The sequence below is a fragment of the Triticum dicoccoides genome, chromosome 3B, assembly GCF_002162155.2.
Source record: "Triticum dicoccoides isolate Atlit2015 ecotype Zavitan chromosome 3B, WEW_v2.0, whole genome shotgun sequence".
NCBI classification, from domain to species: Eukaryota; Viridiplantae; Streptophyta; class Magnoliopsida; order Poales; family Poaceae; genus Triticum; species Triticum dicoccoides.
Genome location: NC_041385.1, coordinates 150,273,659 through 150,293,505, shown reverse-complemented (window position 1 = coordinate 150,293,505; position 19,847 = coordinate 150,273,659).

The window sequence follows — 19,847 nt, the reverse complement described above, 5'->3', positions numbered from 1 at the left end:
TTGTTGAAAAATTGGACCAAATTATTTTTTAAAATACTAGGCCATATTTAATGCACAATTGACCAAATGGTTGGGTGTAAAAAGTTTTGATCCAACTCTCGTGAAAAAGACAAATTTCCGCCGATTCAGCTAGAAGCGGGTCAAATTTGAACTGTAGCTGCCTTGTAGTTTGCTCTATATTTTTTCCAAAAATCATTTATAGGTACACAAGTATCTATTTAATCAGAGAAACACCAAAAAAATTCCAATATTCAACCACTAGCTAGGAACGGTCATTCCCGCTGTTTTGACCGCATTTTGAAACGGGCATAAAAAATTCAATAAAAATCAAAAAAATGGGAAACCTTCGCATTGTGCCATTATATGTGGCCAAGTTCCCAGGAAAAATAACAAACTTGTAATACGACAATTATTTTTAAAAAGTGTTCTCAGAAACGAGCTATCACGTATGGAGATCAATGGCTTTCAAGCCAAATGATCAATCTTATGGCCACATTCATGGCATAGTTTGTTAAAATGATCTCATATTATGCACAAGGGTGCATATTGGAATGGCAAACAATGTTGTCTAAGGAAGTTTTCATTTTCTTTGGATGAAAAAACCATTTTCCATTTTTCGAGTGCCCAAAAGGAGGTTTTTTGTGAAGGACCTCCCAAATAATTGTTGCAAAATTGGACCAAATCATTTTTATAAAATACTAGGCCATATTTAATGCACAGTTGACAAAATGGTTGGGTGTAAAAAGTTTTGATCCACCTCTCGTAAAAAAGACAAATTTCTGCCGATTCAGTTGGAAGCGGGTCAAATTTGAACTGCAGCTGCCTCATAGTTTGCTATTTATTTTTTCCAAAAATCATTTCTAGTTACATAAGTACCTATTTAATCATATATACATGGTTTGGTGGCGATACGTCGAGGTTTGGGTGGTGGCCGAGAGCCCCAACTCTAGAGCGCGTAAACTCGTATGCCTACCGTGTGGTCACCGCGTGACTGTGGCGTTGCCATGTGTTCTGGGAGGCCTAATCATGTCTAGTGGGTTGGGCACTCCCCAGGTAGGTGTTAGGAAGAAAATTACAACATAAGATTCTCACGAGGAGACCGATCGATGCTCAAACATGAATTAGCAGCCAAGTGTTTGATTAGCGGTACGGGAAATGTACATGGCTAATGGGCGTGAGTTTTGGCTGAGGATGATCAGTTACTAAGAAGACCGTCTTCACAAATTTTCAGCTCAAAAGGAGGAGCCTAGGTGGTACTTGCTTTGCAAACCACCACACTGGACATAAATACGAATGTTGAAGCTGGGCTCAAAATAATGAATGGATTGAGCTGGCATTTTGTGTAGGATGGTTATTTGAGCATAGGAAAGCATTGTAGAAAATGGATACTATTTGGACATGCCAAAGTGGTACTTCCTTCACAAAGTGCTGCTCTGAACAGAATAGGAAAATGAATATTGTTGAATTATTTTTGAACTAGGCAAGGAAGGTTTTTGACATATTTGATGAAGATATGATCCAAACAATTTATGAGAATTTTTTGGGAATTTTTGGAATAACAGAAATATATGTTGCTTCACAACCTAGGGCAAAAATTGACACATGGACATGACACATAGGCAAAACTTATGAGATGGCGCCTAGTCATCGCAACCCACCACAATTTACAAGGCTATGACCATCTACATTGGTCGTTAACAACTAGAAATAAGGCAGCGGACTAGCGCTGTTTGCTTTATGACCATTTCGTGTAAGGAAATTACGACCTTTCTGACCAAAATGGTCGCAATGGTTTAGGGTTTGGTGCCCCCCGAACAACTTTTGACCAATTGGTCTCAAATGGTTATAGATCTATGACCAATTCTTCCAGGGTCACTGACAGAAGGTCACTAATTGACATATTTCTTGTAGTGACTAGCAAACCAGGGAAAAAGAAGACTAGGAAATAAATAAGGCCGAAACTGACGCTAGGCTATTAAGGCGATTGCACAAATTACATCCACTCGGCATCAAAGATCGTCACCAGTGCAAATATAGGGAACACCCTACACTATACAAAAATGGCTTGCTGTTTTCTTCAGCCGGTGGCTGCACGTTAAGAACAAATTTTGTATCGCACCAAAACAAATTACAACTATATAACAAAAGGAAGGTTGGCATAAAACTTAACAGTCTAGCAGATAAATGCACCACCAGAAGTTCAGAAGCTCAGTTCATTTGACCCGACTGTTACGTTTTCATGCTGTATTGTCTGATGGAGCACTATAACCCTCGCCTTATTTCTCCTAGGCTCCTGAAGAACATAGCAAATGTCTGATAGTCTCCATGCATATCTTGACGACATCGAACAATATCTCTCCTTGTTTCACAAAGGGTCTCTGTTAGGGAATGGACTTGTGTCTGGAGCTCAGATACAACATTGCTTTGAGCTTGCATATCTCGATCATGAGGCAGTTTGGACGAGATTGCCTTAACAACCAACCCAGTATTACGCAGGAATGTGCTTTTGGCACTGTTAGTGGACATGTACTGACCTACTGCAGCAAGAGCTGACATTGCGGTTATAGTTGCCACGCCACCTTTAGAAGGTGGCGGTTCCACCATTTTTTCCATAGCTCGCTGAAAAGTACATTAGTAGTACCAGAACAGAAGATATTAAGGAGGCAGCAAAACCAAACAAAATAGCTTTGGTCTATATACAGAACTTATTCTGGTGAACCCATGTAAAATATTAGTTGTATTTTATTGCAAATTACATAATAAAACCAGGTTCCAAACATATGACCATGTACCATCGCTAATGTATTGTCTATTTCTTCACATTGTATTGAGGGCTAAGGATAAAGAGACGAAGTTTATAATACAGTAAGCATAATATGACATCATTCATATCACAAAACAACTGAGAACAGACAAACATGCAATTGTAACGTTGTGTGGGAAAGTCCAGCACAGAACTAGATTACGGGTCAAGATCAAAGGACATCACTCCTCTCTTTTAAACCTTGTAAGGTGCAATGATACGCTAAGACAATTGTGTATAAAATTGAAAAGAGTAATAGAAATTGGCTGCAAACCATGCAGTTCAAGGCACAAGTCAGAGTAAGTAGTAGTTAAAAGGCATGAGGATTAAGGACTTACAACAGCGGCTTTGACCGGTGTAGTCATGCCCTTCTTCTTGCTGGTGTGACAGTCCTTGAAGATTTCCACGGCATTTGGTTCAGGCACTTTTTGGTCCTTGAGAGCTTTCCTCTGCATTTGGAACAAGTCAATATAGATCTGGTAATATGGTACAACAAAAAGAGTGAAACAATAGCTAATTACAAGAGCCTCGCAGTGTGCAATATAGCTACGAGATCCTATCGTCTGTTGGAATTTCACTTTCATACGGTTGGCCTTGTTCTTTGAACAGTTCACCTACAAGAAGATAGATTTGTGTGGCACATGCATAAATAGGACTTCAACATGTGATCTGATCACATATATATAATGTACCTGATACTTCGGATCAGACCAGTGTTTAACGAGGCCCCTCCAGTCTTCATCCAATATATTTTCCACTTGAGATGTTTGGGAAAGTTCACTGTTAGCCTTGCCTTCAAAGTGAGTTTTCCTCAAGTTATACCGATACTGTCGCAGAGCAGACTTGAAAACATGGGTGCAAGATTGTCTGGTTGCATCATCTTGGCTATCCAACTTGAACCTCATCTGTTGAAAATTATGGGAGTCTCATTATCAGCAACCTAGAAAGTATGGGATAGAGCAAGATGATATTACTGGTTTCCATACATAACCATACTTACAGATAAATGGTCGAGGAAGGTGTTGAAATGGGTTTCGTCTTTGTCGTTCCTGTACTGAATCCATGTTGGGAGGATACGTACATGACACCTAATGGCAACCGCTGCCTCTAATAGTAACTTGGCTGACTCTGTAGCATCACGTGGCCTTTTTAAACCTGCCCCAAAATGGATCTCCATTCTTCCTCCTCTAGATTTAGTTAACCTATCGAGCATTATCCCTGATGTTTGTTTCCTCTTGCACCTAGGTGCTAGTCCAACAACGAACATAGGAAGTGTTAGTGTACATCGAACTGTGAGACTACATATAAAGAAGCATGCAACTGTAACTTGACTCCAACAACTACCTTCTTGTTGTTGAAGCTCACAAGGTTCATCTAATCTTGCCAACTCATCTTGTGTGAAGAGTGCTTGGGAAGTAGTGTCAGGTGGCAAGGGAGCTTGGGAACGTGCTGCTAGCTCAGTTGACGCACGAGTAACTCGTGCAGCTGGTAGTACTGTGGTAGGTGTTGCAAGAACTAGGGCTGTCTCTGCTTGTTTGGTGGCAGCTATTTGTTTCTGGTTGGCTTTTTTTGCAGCTTGTGTAGCATGGGATGCCTTGTTTGTAGAATTTTCCGCTGGACTTTGACCTTCTATTGCACCATCAGTACCAACAGAATCTGCAGGATTCATCAGCTTCTCATTCCCTGCCATTCTGTGTTTCTTCCCCTTTCTTTGTGCCATGTTAAGTCAAGTCGACAAGAAAAACGAATAACAATTTAGTTCTTCAGAACAAATTGATGCGTCATGCAGACAAACTGAGCTTTGATGTTAGACAACCACATGATAGGAGGATGTAATATGTACAAAAAACAGGACGGAAGAGATAACCAGAACTATGATGTGTAGACTAAGCAGAAGACATTTCACCAAATTAGAAGCAATGCAATGGAAGGTAGACACCATATGAAAGATGCTACAAATAACGCTCTGCCAAGTTAACAGTGTCTCATCATAAATGGCGTTTAAACAAATGTGAAGCAGTACAAAAAATAAAATCATATGCAAGATGCAAACAACATCACACTACCAAGTTAGAGGTCTCTCATCATTAGTGCCATTGCATATTCACAGCATTGCATATTCACATCTTATGATGTGTAAACTAAGGAGAAGGCATTTCAACAAATTAGAAGCAATGAAAGCTAGACACCATATGAAAGATGCAACGAATATCACTCTACCAAGTTAAAACTGTCTCATCATAAGTGCCATTTCAACAAATTAGTAGTATAAGCTAGAAAAGAATGCGAGATGTAACCTATATCACACTCCAAAGTCAAATGTGTCTTATGATAATTGATTGTTGCAGGTTACACAACACTAGTAATTTGATGTAAGAACATGGTGTGATAGACAGATATTGTATGTTCTAGAAATAGGAACACGTGTCTTATTCAAGTATAATGTGTGAAGTAAGCAGATGGAATTCAACAAAATTAGAAGCAATACAAGCTAGACATCACACATAACATGTAACCACATATAATAGTGCCAAGTTAGAGGGAGCACCGGTGATGGTGCACTAGGGGAGATGTGCTCATCATAAACACATCTTTGTTGAGTGTCTATGCATGCGTTGTCTTGGAAATCATCTTGGGGGGTGGAGGAGTAGAAACTGTAGAGGCCCTCCATTTGGAAGGAGCACCTTTATCCGCTGCCTTGCTAACTTCCTTCCACTTTATTGATTTTGAATTGTCAAGTAAAACCGACAAGAAAAAGCAATAAAACTCTCTCTTCAGAACTCATTCATGCATGATACTGACAATCACTACTTTGATGTAAGGCAAACACATGATACCAGGATGGAATATGTACGAAAAACAGGACGACATGGCATGTTCACAACTGTTTGTGTAAACTAAGCAGAAACCATTCCAACAAATAAGAAGCAATGCAAGCTAGACACCACATGAAAGATGCAACCAATATGACTCTGCCAAGTTAAAAGTGTCCCATCATAAATGGAATTATAACAAATTAGAAGTAGCGCATGCTATAAATCATATGAAAGATGCAACTAATATCGCACTGCATATACTAAAGGTGTCTTGTCATATTGATTGATGCGGGATACAAAAAAACAATAGTTTTATGTAAGGACATGCTTAATAGACAGATGTACTATGTACTAAATACAGGAAGGCATGTCACATTAACAGGTATAATGTATAAGCTAAGTAGACTAGCACATGCAGTTTAACCAGATTGGAAGAATTACAATCTAGACACCATATGCAACATGCAACCACATATCACGCTACCAAGTTAGAGGAAGCACCTGCGATGCTAGTGTAGGGGAAATGCGGTAATCAACTATAGAGCTATGTTCACTATCTTCATCTAGCCTTGTTGTTTCTTGAGAATCATGTCGGGAGGCTGACGCTGCATTCTTTAAATGAGGAGTAGTCCACTTGTCTGCCTGGCTCATCATAAGTGATTGATGAGGGATACACAAGAACATTAGTTTGATGTAAGAACATGGTTAATACACAGATGTACTAGTATGTACCAAAAATAGAAAGGCATGTCATATTCAAAGGTATAATGTGTAAGCTAAATAGATGCAATTTAACCAAATTGGAAGCAATACAAGCTAGACATCCAGCTGGAGTGGTGAGCATGATCATCTAGGTCCTGAGAGCCTGGTGGGAGGCGGGCTGCTTCGCCACCATCACGGCTTTTTAGTTGGCTTCCAGGTGATGCATGTCTTTGCTGGGCTTGTCACTGGCGCGGCCAGTGCCCTGACTAGCTATTTGTCTTCTGGTGCTCACGGGATTGTGGTTCATGTAAAAAATATCTTTCCTTATCTTAATAAAGACCGACTTCGGCCTTTCGAATACAATCTAGACACCATATGGAACATGCAACCACATATGACACTGCGAAGTTAAAGCAAGCACCTGGGATGGTGGTTCATTGCGAGCGAGGTCATCAACTCCAGAGCTATGTTTACCGCCTCCATCTGCTAACACTGCACCCTTTATAGCGCTGTAAAGTGTCGTGCCTACCCGCAAAGAAAGCTGGCACAACTTCTCTCTTTTCTTTGCTGTGTCTCTCGAGGCAGACTCTAAAATACCCTTGCATAAATACACAATAGTGAGAGTATGGGTGAAGTGTGTGGAGAACTAGTGCACTGTAAAAGTAGCAGATAGAAGGTGGCTGAAAAAGAAATGACAGGAGACATATGATAGCTCTACAACATTGCATGGCAAACAAAATTAGATTCTACTCCGTATGATGTTGTAATATATGAGCACAGGAAATGCAGGTACTCCTCCAGCACACCACCACATGTGGTCATATCTAAGATAACAGTCGACTGAAAATAACTAGGTCAGTCGATTTTTTTAATGAACCATCCGATCTATGAGGAACGGGCAGATGACCTTCAACTACCTCCCGCCAGTCACTGTTGACGATCTTTCTCGAACCGCCAGTGACCACCGGCCCAGACCCCTGCCTCTGCCGCCCCGCCCTCCCCTCGACCTCACACCACCGCCGTGCTTGGCAGCGCCCCCAGGCCATCCCTTTAATCCCGGCCGACCTCCAGATTGGGCGCCAGTAGCTCTAGGCCCCACACGCCCCTAAGATAAACACCAAGGCGCTGCTTCCCCGGCGTAATAGGCGTACTAGCGCCTGTTACGCCGGGGAATGCTTCCGTTAATTGGGAATCAACTGACCAAAAATTGAAATTCAGGGGGGCGACGGACCTCTAGCTAAGGTGAAATAGTATATGAGGAGAAACCTTATGCATCGCGAGTTACTAGGAACATCTAGTATGAAGAAGAAGCGGTCAACTAGTGTCTTCTATGGGATGAATACCGTGCAAGCAGACACGTAAGATTTGCACAAATAAGGGAAGAGGAGTACCCTTATCGGTTGCCAGTGTGGTCTCTATATGTCGTGGAGATCTTCTTCTTTTTTCCCGGGGGAACCCATGTTTTGGGGAGCCGTGGATCCTTGGACAAACCCATGGCCAAATTGTTGACTGTGTTGCCGTGGCCATTGTCGGTGTCAAAACCGGCGGATCTCGGGTAGGGGGTCCCGAACTGTGCGTCTAGGCGGATGGTAACAGGAGACAACGGACACGATGTTTTACCCAGGTTCGGGCCCTCTTGATGGAGGTAAAACCCTACGTCTTGCTTGATTGATATTGATGATATGGGTATTACAAGAGTAGATCTACCACGAGATCAAGGAAGCTAAACCCTAGAAGCTAGCCTATGGTATGATTGTTGTTGTGTCCTATGGACTAAAACCATCCGGTTTATATAGACACCGGAGAGGGCTAGGGTTACATAGAGTCGGTTACGATGGTAGGAGATCTACATATCCGTATCGCCAAGCTTGCCTTCCACGCCAAGGAAAGTCCCATCCGGACACGGGACGAAGTCTTCAATCTTGTATCTTCATAGTCTTGGAGTCCGGCCGATGATGATAGTTCGACTATCCGGACACCCCCTAATCCGGGACTCCCTCAGTAGCCCCCGAACCAGGCTTCAATGACGACGAGTCCGACGCGTATATTGTCTTCGGCGTTGCAAGGCGGGTTCTCCTTCAAATTCCATGTGCCTGCCGGATAGTGTCCGGCTTCCTTATAAATGTTGCGCTCCTTGGCTTCCACGTCCAATAATGGCCCTCTTCCACGTGTCGTATGAATGCGAAAAGCTAGGGTAATTTTGCGTTTTACCCCCTAGCCGCGCGAATGAGCTGCCTATAAGAGAGGCGAGGATCTAGATCCAACTCACACCATCCTCCTTCCACAAGTACTCATCGAAGCGCCTCTGACAAAAATCCATTCCATCATGGATAGTCGACGCGGATCCTCCTCTCGCGCTCCCAGCCCTCAGCCAGGAGATTGTGGGAGATGTTCAGTTCCACACAGTGAACTAGTGACGCTCCAAACCGAGGGATATCTTCCCCCAGCCTTCATGGTTCCGGTTCGAGCCGGACTAGCCACCTACAGGGGTGGAAAGTAGGCGGAGAGCGTCCCCAATCCCTCCAAAGGAGAGCGGGTATGCTTCGTCCCTTATCTAATAAGGGGACTTCGATTTCCCATACATCCGTTTCTCCGGGGGCTCCTGGAGTTCTATGGACTCCAGCTTCACCACCTTACACCTGCCTCCATTCTGCACATCACAGGCTTTGTAGCTCTTTGCGAGCTATTCTTGAGCGTCGAGCCCCATTTAGCGCTGTGGAAGGGATTGTTTTGCCTCGTACCCTGTTCTCACGAGGGGTCGATATATCAAGTGGGCGGAGCCGAAATATGCCGCATCGCCGGGACCGGATATCTATCCGGAACCCCCAAGAAGGCGTCCAAAGACTGGCCTTTGGAATGGTTTTATATGGAGGACGCCCCTCTGCCGGATCCAGTTCGGATCGGCCTCCCGGAGTTCAGCAACGCTCCCTTGAAGAAACGCCTAAGTTGGCGCCCGTGGAGCCCTCAACGGGAAGATGATGGGAGCGTCCAATATCTGATGGTCCGGATAAGGTTACTGGCCCACTCCGGATTGACCATGATTGGAGTCATGGCCACGTGCATTATGCGAGGGGTGCAGCCGCTCCAATATAGGGGCCACCCCATGTGGGATTTCAACGGGGAGGACGACGCCACCCGTCATGGCCGCAAGGGGCCGGGATCGGCCACCGATCTGGTGAAGATCCTGTCCGGCTTGTACAAGGGGGAGAAGGAGGACTTCCTCCGCACGAGTCCATTGAATGGATTCTCCATGAATAACCCTCGGAGCTGGGTAAGCGGACGTTTATCTATCCGATCCATATTCCCAAAGTCAAGTGTCTCACTTTGTGATTTTGACGCAGGAGCTGCGCCGGGACGTGGAGGGCATACAAAGCCTGACCCCACAGCCCGAGGATCCGGGACGATCCCTTGATCCGGCCTCCGAAGAGGATCCGGACATAAAGGTGGAGCTGATTGACGGGGTGTTCCACCAACTTAGCATGGACAATGCTCTAGTCGCCATTACGGCTGACTACCCCGGTTTATCTCCGGCTTCCCAGGTGACTACGACCGGAGTCCTGACACCATCACTTGATCCATGCTCATTTCTGACCATCGTATACCAATGGTGCATCGCAGGAGGAGTCTTTAAGGCGGGAAGCCGAACCCGCGGCGGCTGACCAACAAGGGTCAGTTCGGCCCAGCAGGCGGAAGAGGAGTGCAGCGCGAATTGACACGTCGCCGCAACGATATGGCGCACCGTTGTTTTTAAGGGAAAGATTCCTAGGAGGTATATTAACGCTCATGATTTTTCCAGGAGAAAGAGCGCTCGCCAGACAGTGTCCGGAGAGGTTGCCAATCAAGCCTCCGCCAGCCATGCTCCAACGCGTGGTCCGGAAGGGGAGGCGAACACAAGGCATGAGCCGGATGCTCCTCCAACGGAGGATGCCGACAGGCTGTCCGCCACCAGGTCTGAGGTGGAGAGCGCCATGAATCACATGCGCCGCCGGACGGTTCTTCGTGACGCATGTTTCTCTCTGGAGGCACTGAATGCCTTTAATGCGGGAGACGCGCGCCTCCGTGCCGCTCGAGATGGTCTAACCAGAGCCACGGAGCAGTATGTGAAAGACATACGGGTGAGGAATTTTAATAGTTATATATGCCAGTAGCCCCCGAGACTTAAAATAGTTAGAATACCTAATTTAAGGATCATTTGTTTATGCAGGATCTTACGGAGAAGAATACCTGTCTGTCCCAGGACCTTCAAGAGTGCAAGGCCCAACTTGAGGCCGCACTAGCATTTGCAGGGGGAGCCACAGAGACCCCCTCTGGTAATACATACTTTGAAAAGATAAGTAGTTTATGACGTGCGGCGTGTGCATAAGTCTGACAATTAAATTGTAGAGGGTGCCGGACTGGAACCGGACAAGCAACATCTGCTACGCCAGCTGAAGGCCGGCGAGAAGGTGCTTATGAGGGTGCAGCAGGAGAGGAACAAACTCCAAGATGCCAACACCCAGCTGGGCGAAGAACTAAAAGATGTTCGGGTCCAGCTGTCTGACTCCGTAAAGGAGAATCGGCGGCTTCGTCGCGGCATTTACAGTAAGTGGCAAACTCTTTTGAAAAGAAGAGTTTGGCGAGGAAGTCGATTGACAGAAATGTGTCTGTAGGTGTGCTCACGGGTCGTCCGGCGGAGGAAATGCCTGCTTCCATGGGTGACCTTCTTCCCGAGCTGCTGCAACTGCACGAACGTATTCAGCAGGCGATGAGCGGCGTCGTCCAGGCCTTATGGCCGTCCGTCTCCCTACCCGAGGGTCTTGGAGGGCTTGCCGACAAGCTTCAGGGAGTACGGCAGCGCTTCCGTCTGTGGAAGATATCGGCCTGCCGTCAAGGCGCCAGAGAGGCCTGGGCCATGGTGAAGACGCGATACACGAAGGCTGATCCAAACCACATGGCCAAGGTCGGACCTGTGGGGCCCGATGGGAAGGAGATCCCTGTGAGCTTAATGTACGGCCAAGTAGAGTTGGCCGCGAAATATTCCCAACGGGACTGTAAACTAGACAGCCTGTTAGATGGGATTGAAGAGGAGTTCAATCAGTCAATTTGACGATGTAATTTTAAAATGACATGTAAAATTCCTTCTAGCCGGATTGTAGATCGTTTGTCTTTGCGGACCTTTTCGCTTCAACCTCGGGACCCAACAGTCCGGAGTGTGTCCGAATACCCTAGCGGTTATAAAAACCGGGCATGCATGGAGACCAGGCGTAGGGGTCATTAGTGCTTTATCAGACAAGTGCCCAACTAGTTATGTTATATTACATGGTTAGTAAGAAACATCTTCCAGGGAGAATAGTTCCGTTAGGGGTTCCTTTCCCTGGGAGGCATGCCCTAAGGTGCATGTCCGTACTGCGAAAAGAGCAGAAAAAGCATCTGGGGGCAGATAAGTTTAAATAAGTAATAAATCATCTTTCAAGTCACTGACCGGATATTCCCTTAAGAACGCTAGCTTTCGGCTTCACCCAGTCTGAGGTACACATCCGGCTGACCCGGCAGTAACAATCGCAGAGGTGCTCCCTTTACCTCCTAGCCAAACAATCGGGAACGTAGGGGTAAGCACAAGAGCCAGGCAACCCAGCTTGGCCAAAACTTAAGTCATATCGATGCATATAATGGTGAATAAAAGGTACATGCGGAAGTATGACACATGTGTTGGGCATGAAGCCCGTATAAATAAGCTTATGTTAAAGAAGCCCCCAGGTATAATGAGTGCTAGTAGCACATCAAGTGTGTGCGAACAATGCGCAGATCAGCCCGTCAAAGGCTTTTACTAAAAAAAGGGGGAAGGAGGGGAACAAGAGACAGTGAAAATGTAAAAGGTGGACGGAGGAGGGAGACGAACTCTGAGTCCGGCGCTAGGCGTAGAATCTTCGGAGACGGGCTGCGTTCCATGGGTTCGGCTCGAGTCGGTTGTCAGATGCGTTACGTAGACGGAATGCTCCGCCGGTCAGGACTTGGTCGATGATGAAGGGACCTTCCCATTTGGGCTTGAGTTTGTCCTTTTTCTTGTCCGGCAGGCGTAGAACAAGTTCGCCAACATTGTAAGTTTTGGCCCGTACTTCTCTGCTTTGATATCTTCGAGCCTGCTGCTGGTAGAATGCGGAACGAGCTTTTGCCACGTCCCGCTCCTCCTCTAAGGCGTCCAAACTGTCCTGCCGATCCAACTCGGCTTCTCTTTCTTCGTACATGCGCACGCGAGGTGAGTCATGAATTATATCGCAGGGCAAAACTGCCTCTACGCTGTACACCATAAAAAATGGTGTGAATCCGGTAGTGCGGTTCAGCGTGGTCCGTAGCCCCCAGAGTACAGAGTCGAGCTCCTCTACCCAGTGCGTGTTAGATTCCGTGTGGGACCGCACTAATCTGGGTTTGATGCCGCTCATGATTAGACCATTTGCTCGTTCGACTTGACCGTTAGTTTGGGGGTGATAGACTGAAGCGTAGTCGAGCTTGATGCCCATGTTTTTGCACCAGAGTTTAACCTCGTCGGCCGTGAAATTCGTGCCGTTATCAGTGATGATGCTGTGGGGGACACCATAACGGTGTACTACCCCGGATATGAAGTCTATCACGGGTCCGGATTCGGCCGTTTTAACTGGCTTGGCCTCTATCCATTTGGTGAATTTGTCCACCATGACCAATATGTATTTTTGCTTGTGGGTTCCCCCTTTAAGGGGTCCAACCATATCAAGCCCCCAGACCGCGAACGGCCAGGTGATGGGTATAGTTTTGAGGGCGGTGGGTGGCATGTGGCTTTGATTAGCAAAGAGCTGGCAACCGACGCATTGTTGGACTAAGTCCTGAGCATCTGCCCGGGCAGTCGGCCAATAAAATCCTGTACGGAAGGCCTTGCCTACAAGGGCCCGGGCTGCGGCGTGGTGCCCGCCGAGTCCGGCGTGAATTTCAGCCAGGAGATTTCGCCCTTCCTCTTCGGAGATACACCTTTGAAGGACTCCGGTTGTGCTTTTCTTATAAAGTTCTCCCTCATGGACCTTGTAGGCTTTAGATCACCGAACTATGCAGCGGGCCTCATTTTGGTCTTCGGGGAGTTCCTGCCTAGTTAAGTAGGCTAGGAATGGTTCCGTCCATGGGGCGATTACTGCCATTATTTCGTGGGCTGAGGGTGTTATTTCATTGGCTGAGCCACCGACTGTGTCAGAATGTTCCGTGTTGGGTGGCGCGGTTGGTTCCGGGTTGCTATTTCCGGACTCCTCTTCCCATAGTACGGATGGCTTAAAGAGCCGCTCCAGGAAGATGTTTGGAGGTACGGCGTCGCGTTTTGCGCCGATGCGTGCCAACACGTCGGCTGCCTGGTTATTATCCCGGGCTACATGGTGGAATTCGAGTCCTTCGAACCGAGCTGACATTTTTAAGACGACGTTATGATAGGCTGCCATTTTCGGATCCTTGGCGTCAAAGTCTCCATTTACTTGGGATATTGCGAGGTTTGAATCCCCGCGCACCTTTAGGCGTTGAATACCCATGGAGATTGCCATCCGGAGACCATGTAGAAGGGCCTCGTATTCAGCTGCATTGTTAGAGTCCGTGTACATTATCTGAAGTATGTATTGGACTGTGTCTCCAGTTGGGGACGTCAGTACGACACCAACCCCCAAGCCGGCAAACATTTTGGAGCCGTCGAAATGCATGATCCAATTGGAGTATGCGCCGTACTCTTTAGGGAGTTCGGCTTCGGTCCATTCGGCGATGAAGTCAGCCAAAACTTGCGACTTTATAGCTCGCCTTGGTTTGTAGGTTATGTCAAATGGTAAGAGCTCAATGGCCCATTTTGCAATCCTGCCCGTCGCATCGCGGTTGTTTATAATGTCGTTGAGGAGTACTTCGGAGGCCACTGTTATCGAGCACTCTTGAAAGTAGTGTCGCAGCTTCCGGGATGCCATGAACACCGCGTACGCTATCTTTTGATAATGTGGATACCGGGACTTGCATGGGGTTAAGACAGTGGATACGTAGTACACTAGTTTTTGAAGAGGGAATTTGTGTCCTTCTGTTTCTCGTTCGACGACGAGCGCTGCGCTGACAACTTGATGTGTTGCCGCGATATATAATAACATTGGTTCGCCTAGGTTGGGCGCGGCCAGGACTGGATTTTTTGCTAATATGGCCTTTATTTCTTCGAGTCCCGCCGTGGCAGCATCCGTCCACTCGAAGTGTTCGGTGCGCTGGAGGAGGCGGTAGAGAGGCAATGCCTTTTCTCCCAAACGGGAGATGAAGCGGCTTAGAGCTGCCACGCATCCAGTCAGTTTTTGTATTTGTTTGAGGTCTTTTGGGATATCCAGTTGTGACAGAGCTCGGATCTTGGCTGGGTTTGCTTCAATTCCTCTACCGGATACAATGAAGCCCAAGAGCTTTCCGGCTGGTACGCCGAAAACGCATCTTTCCGGGTTGAGCTTAATGTCATATGCTCGGAGGTTGTCGAATGTGAGCCTCAAATCGTCTACTAGAGTTTCGACGTGTTTGGTCTTAACGACCACATCGTCTATGTATGCATCCACTGTTTTGCCGATCTGGGTAGCCAGACATGTCTGAACCATGCGCTGATATGTTGCGCCGGTGTTTTTAAGTCCAAAGGGCATTGTGTTGAAGCAAAATGGTCCGTATGGAGTAATGAATGCCGTTGCGGCCTGGTCTGTTTCCGCCATCTTGATTTGATGGTATCCGGAGTATGCGTCGAGGAAACACAATGAATCGTGCCCCGCGGTAGCATCGATGATTTGGTCGATGCAGGGGAGGGGGAAAGGATCCTTTGGACAGGCCTTATTAAGGTCTTTAAAATCCACACAAAGGCGCCAGGATTTGTCCTTTTTTGGTACCATTACCAGGTTTGCTAGCCAGTCCGGATGTTTTATATCTCTGATGAATCCGGCTTCTAATAGTTTGGCTAGCTCCTCTCCCATAGCCTGTCTTTTGGGTTCGGAAAATCATCGAAGAGCCTGTTTGACTGGCTTGAATCCTTTTAGGATATTTAGGCTGTGCTCTGCTAGCCTGCGTGGGATTCCTGGCATATCTGAAGGGTGCCAGGCAAAAATGTCCCAATTTTCCCGAAGGAATTCTCGTAGTGCGGCTTCTACATCAGGGTTTAATTGTGCCCCAATGGAGGCCGTCTTTGTGGGATCCATTGGATGGACCTGGAATTTGACTATTTCGTCTGCTGGTTTAAAAGAGGTGGACTTAGATCTCTTATCGAGTATCACATCGTCCCTATTCACCGTGGAGCGTAGTGCAGTGAGTTCTTATGCCGCTAGGGCTTCGGATAGTGCCTCTAGGGCTAGTGCGGCTGTCTTATTTTCAGCGCGGAGTGCTATGTCCGAATCACTGACCAGAGTGATGATTCCATTGGGCCCGGGCATTTTGAGCTTCATGTACCCGTAATGGGGTACGGCTTGGAAAATTGTGAATGCCTCTCGCCCTAATAGGGCGTGATATCCGCTGCTGAACGGGGCCACTTGGAACGTGACTTCCTCGGACCTGTAGTTGTCTAGCGAGCCGAACACTACATCTAGTGTGATTTTTCCTGTGCAGCGTACTTCCCGACTAGGGATTATTCCTCTAAAGGTTGTGCTGCTTCGCTCAATGCGGCTCCAGTCTATTTCCATTTTTTGGAGGGTTTCCTCGTAGATGAGGTTTAATCCGCTGCCGCCATCCATGAGTACCTTGGTAAGACGAAAGCTGTCCACTATTGGACTGAGGACCAATGCGGCTAGTGCTCGGGCTGTTCGGAATTTAGGTTCGTCGCTGGCATTGAAGGTGATAGCCGTGTCGCTCCATGGATTTGTTGTTGCTACTTGGTAGACTTCAGCGAGGCTGCGGATTATTCGTTTCCGCATATTATTTGATGCGAAAGTCTCGAAGACTGTTAATATCGTACTGGTACTGTTGGGCTGGTTCTCTGGGGCTAGAAGCCCTTCGCCACTTTTGTCCACCTGCCGTAGTATCCAACATGCTTGGAGGCTATGTGTTGGAGTGGCGCCTTCTGCATTATGGATTTTGCAGGGTCCGCTGAGCCATCCCTCCAGTACGGCTCCGTACCCTTTAGGGGTTTTTTGCTTTTTGGTTTTTGACCCAGGTGCTTGAGCATGGTGCACCCTTTTATTTCGGACTAAGGTTGTATTCAGGGCCGGATTGTCCCAAAATCTAGTTTCGGTTTTCCAGGCACTCTCCATCGCACAGTATTTTCGTACTATGGTCGCCAGGTCGGCGAAGCGCGTGACCTCGCGACGACTTATGGCGTTCATGATTCCCTTGTCCGTGCAATTGTTGCATAAAATAGAGATTGCGCTTTCCTCATGGCAGTCCTTTATCCTGTCCATAACTAGGAGGAATCTGGCCCAGTAATGATGTACTGTTTCATCGGGCTCTTGCCGTATTTGAGATAGATCGCTTGTGTTTGGGTGGGCGGGTGGAACTAAATTTGGAACCCCGCCCAATCTGAGGCTCAAAGGCCGAGGAGTTTCCGGATTTGGAAGCTTGGATTGCTGGAGGTCATCCAACGAATCTAGTCCGCTGCCTGACTTTAGGTTCAGTACTCGATTGACGTCCGTCCCTCCGCGGGAATCCGGCATGGAGGGATTGGGAATCCGGACATAACTGGTTTTTAACATAGAAGAAGAGTCGCCGCGTTATTCTTCTACCACAGCAACATGGTGGGTAGCCTGGGGAGAGTTAATTTCTCTCAGATCGGTTTTAAGCCCAATCTGATCGTAGTCTGTAGCGACTCCCAGGGCGGTGATGCGATCCAAGAGCTTGTTTACGAAAGAGAGCTCCATCGGATCTAGCTGCTCGGCGAATTCCGAGTTGATGCGAAGATCGCTTTTGATGACCCGAGAGGTCATCGTCGAAGCGGTGGCCGAACAGGTGGTCATAAGAAAACCACCTAGCCGGATAGCTTGACCAGCGGCCAAAGCTCCTTTGGCAATGGTACCGTCTTTAAAGACGGGAAGAGGCATCCTTCCTGATTGCGACGGCACAGAGGAACTCTCAATGAAAGCACCAATGTCGGTGTCAAAACCGGCGGATCTTGGGTAGGGGGTCCCGAACTATGCGTCTAGGCGGATGGTAACAGGAGACAAGGGACACGATGTTTTACCCAGGTTCGGGCCCTCTTGATGGAGGTAAAACCCTACGTCCTGCTTGATTGATATTGATGATGTGGGTATTACAAGAGTAGATCTACCACGAGAACAAGGAGGCTAAACCCTAGAAGCTAGCCTATGGTATGATTGTTGTTGTGTCCTACGGACTAAAACCATCCGGTTTATATAGACACCGGAGAGGGCTAGGGTTACACAGAGTCGGTTACAATGGTAGGAGATCTACATATCCGTATCGCCAAGCTTGCCTTCCACGCCAAGGAAAGTCCCATCCGGACACGGGACGAAGTCTTCAATCTTGTATCTTCATAGTATTGGAGTCCGGCCGATGATGATAGTTCGGCTATCCGGACACCCCCTAATCCGGGACTCCCTCAGCCGTATATCGGCGGAGGGGAAGCAGATCCGAGGCAGGGAAGGATGGCGTAGCAGGAACAGCTCCGGCGCGGTGGACGGTGGCAAAGTTGGAGCGGCAGCGGTGAGGCGCAGGACGGCGTGGTTGAACTGGCTCGGGTACGGACGGCTGGGCCTCGGCTTCAACTACTAGCTGTGGAGGGCGTTGCGGTTGAGGTTGCGTTGGACGACGATGTCGGGGTATCGGCTCTGGTGTGATGGAGGAGGGCGGCAGTTGATGGGTGGGACGCGCTTGTTTGAAATTTGGGGAAAGTACAAACTTTGCCACCCTCTTAAATTTCGGACCTACTGCGGGTTGGGGGTAGGATGGTAATCCCAGGTGTCCCAAATAGTGGGCGGGAGCGATTTTGGCCGCGCGCATGTGTTCTTAGGCGGCCATTGTGTATGAATGTTTTTCGGAGGCGGGTGCATGGCGTCTAGATGAAGCTACAAACCTACCCCGGTTTAGACCTTTGGACGTCGGGCCGGTAGGTTTCACGGGTCGGAGTTATTAGAAAAGTAATTTCCTTGTACTACCAAACATTGGTCTCACGCGGTTTTGGGCGAGTAGGGGCTCTTTTGGCGCTTCGTTCGAAATTTTGAAACACAAGCATTCACGTTTAGAGTACTCTTGAACTATAGGGATTGACCTAAATAGATAACGTTGTATTTGGCCTTGTATGTTTAAAAACCTCATTAAATTATCTGCTTCTTTTTGAATTTTTGACACTTGAAAATCCTATAACTACGATTATTTTGGAATGGAGGAGCTAAATTTGAATATATTTTGTACACGACTACATATGCTATTATGTACAAAATCAGAGCAAAGATTGGTGCCCCCATAATTTAGGTATGATTTACAAATGCCATGATATCAAATTCAAATAATTGAATGGACTTCATGTTGAATTCGATTTTTTTAAACCACCTTAAGTTGAATTCAAATGCATGCTAGTTCATAGGTAGCTATTTATAATGTTCATTGTGTAACTTTCGTATGTATAATGTGCTTTACACACACAACATGAACTATACTCACGTTTATATTCGATTGCTAAAGCGATGCATTGTCTGGAGTTCAAAATACTAACTATGTGGATCAATTGTGTCGAATAATAACATAGACATGCTCAAATTCGATAGAATCTAGATGTCTGATGGATCAATGGCCGTTCCTTACGCGAATTGTAAATATCATGATCCCATCCTAATATTTGGATACAATTTATATCTTTAATCAATGTGTACATCAGTGCTTTATGTGTAGTTTCACTCTCCATCGATGGTCTCTCACACATGCTCACACACTCTCTCCTGAGGTGTCTTTCTCGCACACATGCTCTAGATATAACCCTCCCTCCCTCTCGTAATCATTTACAACTATTTTCTCTAACCTTTATCACAAGCACTCTTCCTCTCGCAAGCATACACACGCACAATCCCCATCGACCCTTTCTATATACATAGACCTGCCTACGTGTCTCCTATACGCACATTATCTTTAGGCCTGTCTCTCATGCATTGTCTCACACCTCTCTTCCTAATCAATGAGTATGATTCTAGCAGAGCGTTTTGTAGGATGCCCCTTAAAGTTAGGTTGGATGAATAGTAATATCAAAGATAAAGGGGTTACCTTAGTACGAGAACTTAGGGTTACAAATCCTAGCCGGCTTTGTCAGTGGACACAAAGTCCTTCACAATTCTGCTATCTTTGTCTTGTATGACTAGTCATCCATGGGTCTCCCTAAATGCGTCACGGGCTGACCAATGTGGCGCAGGATGGAACCGAACGAAGGGCCTCACCTCGACCCACCAGACCTCACGCGGTGACACACCCTCTGCCCCCACGTCTCGTTATCTTCTCACACCCACACATACCAACACAAACACCACAAAAAAATTCTCCCGGTGCCTCTATCCCCTCCCCCTTTCATATACACACTCAAGGGAATCTCTCACCGTGACGTCATATTCGTCTCTCTC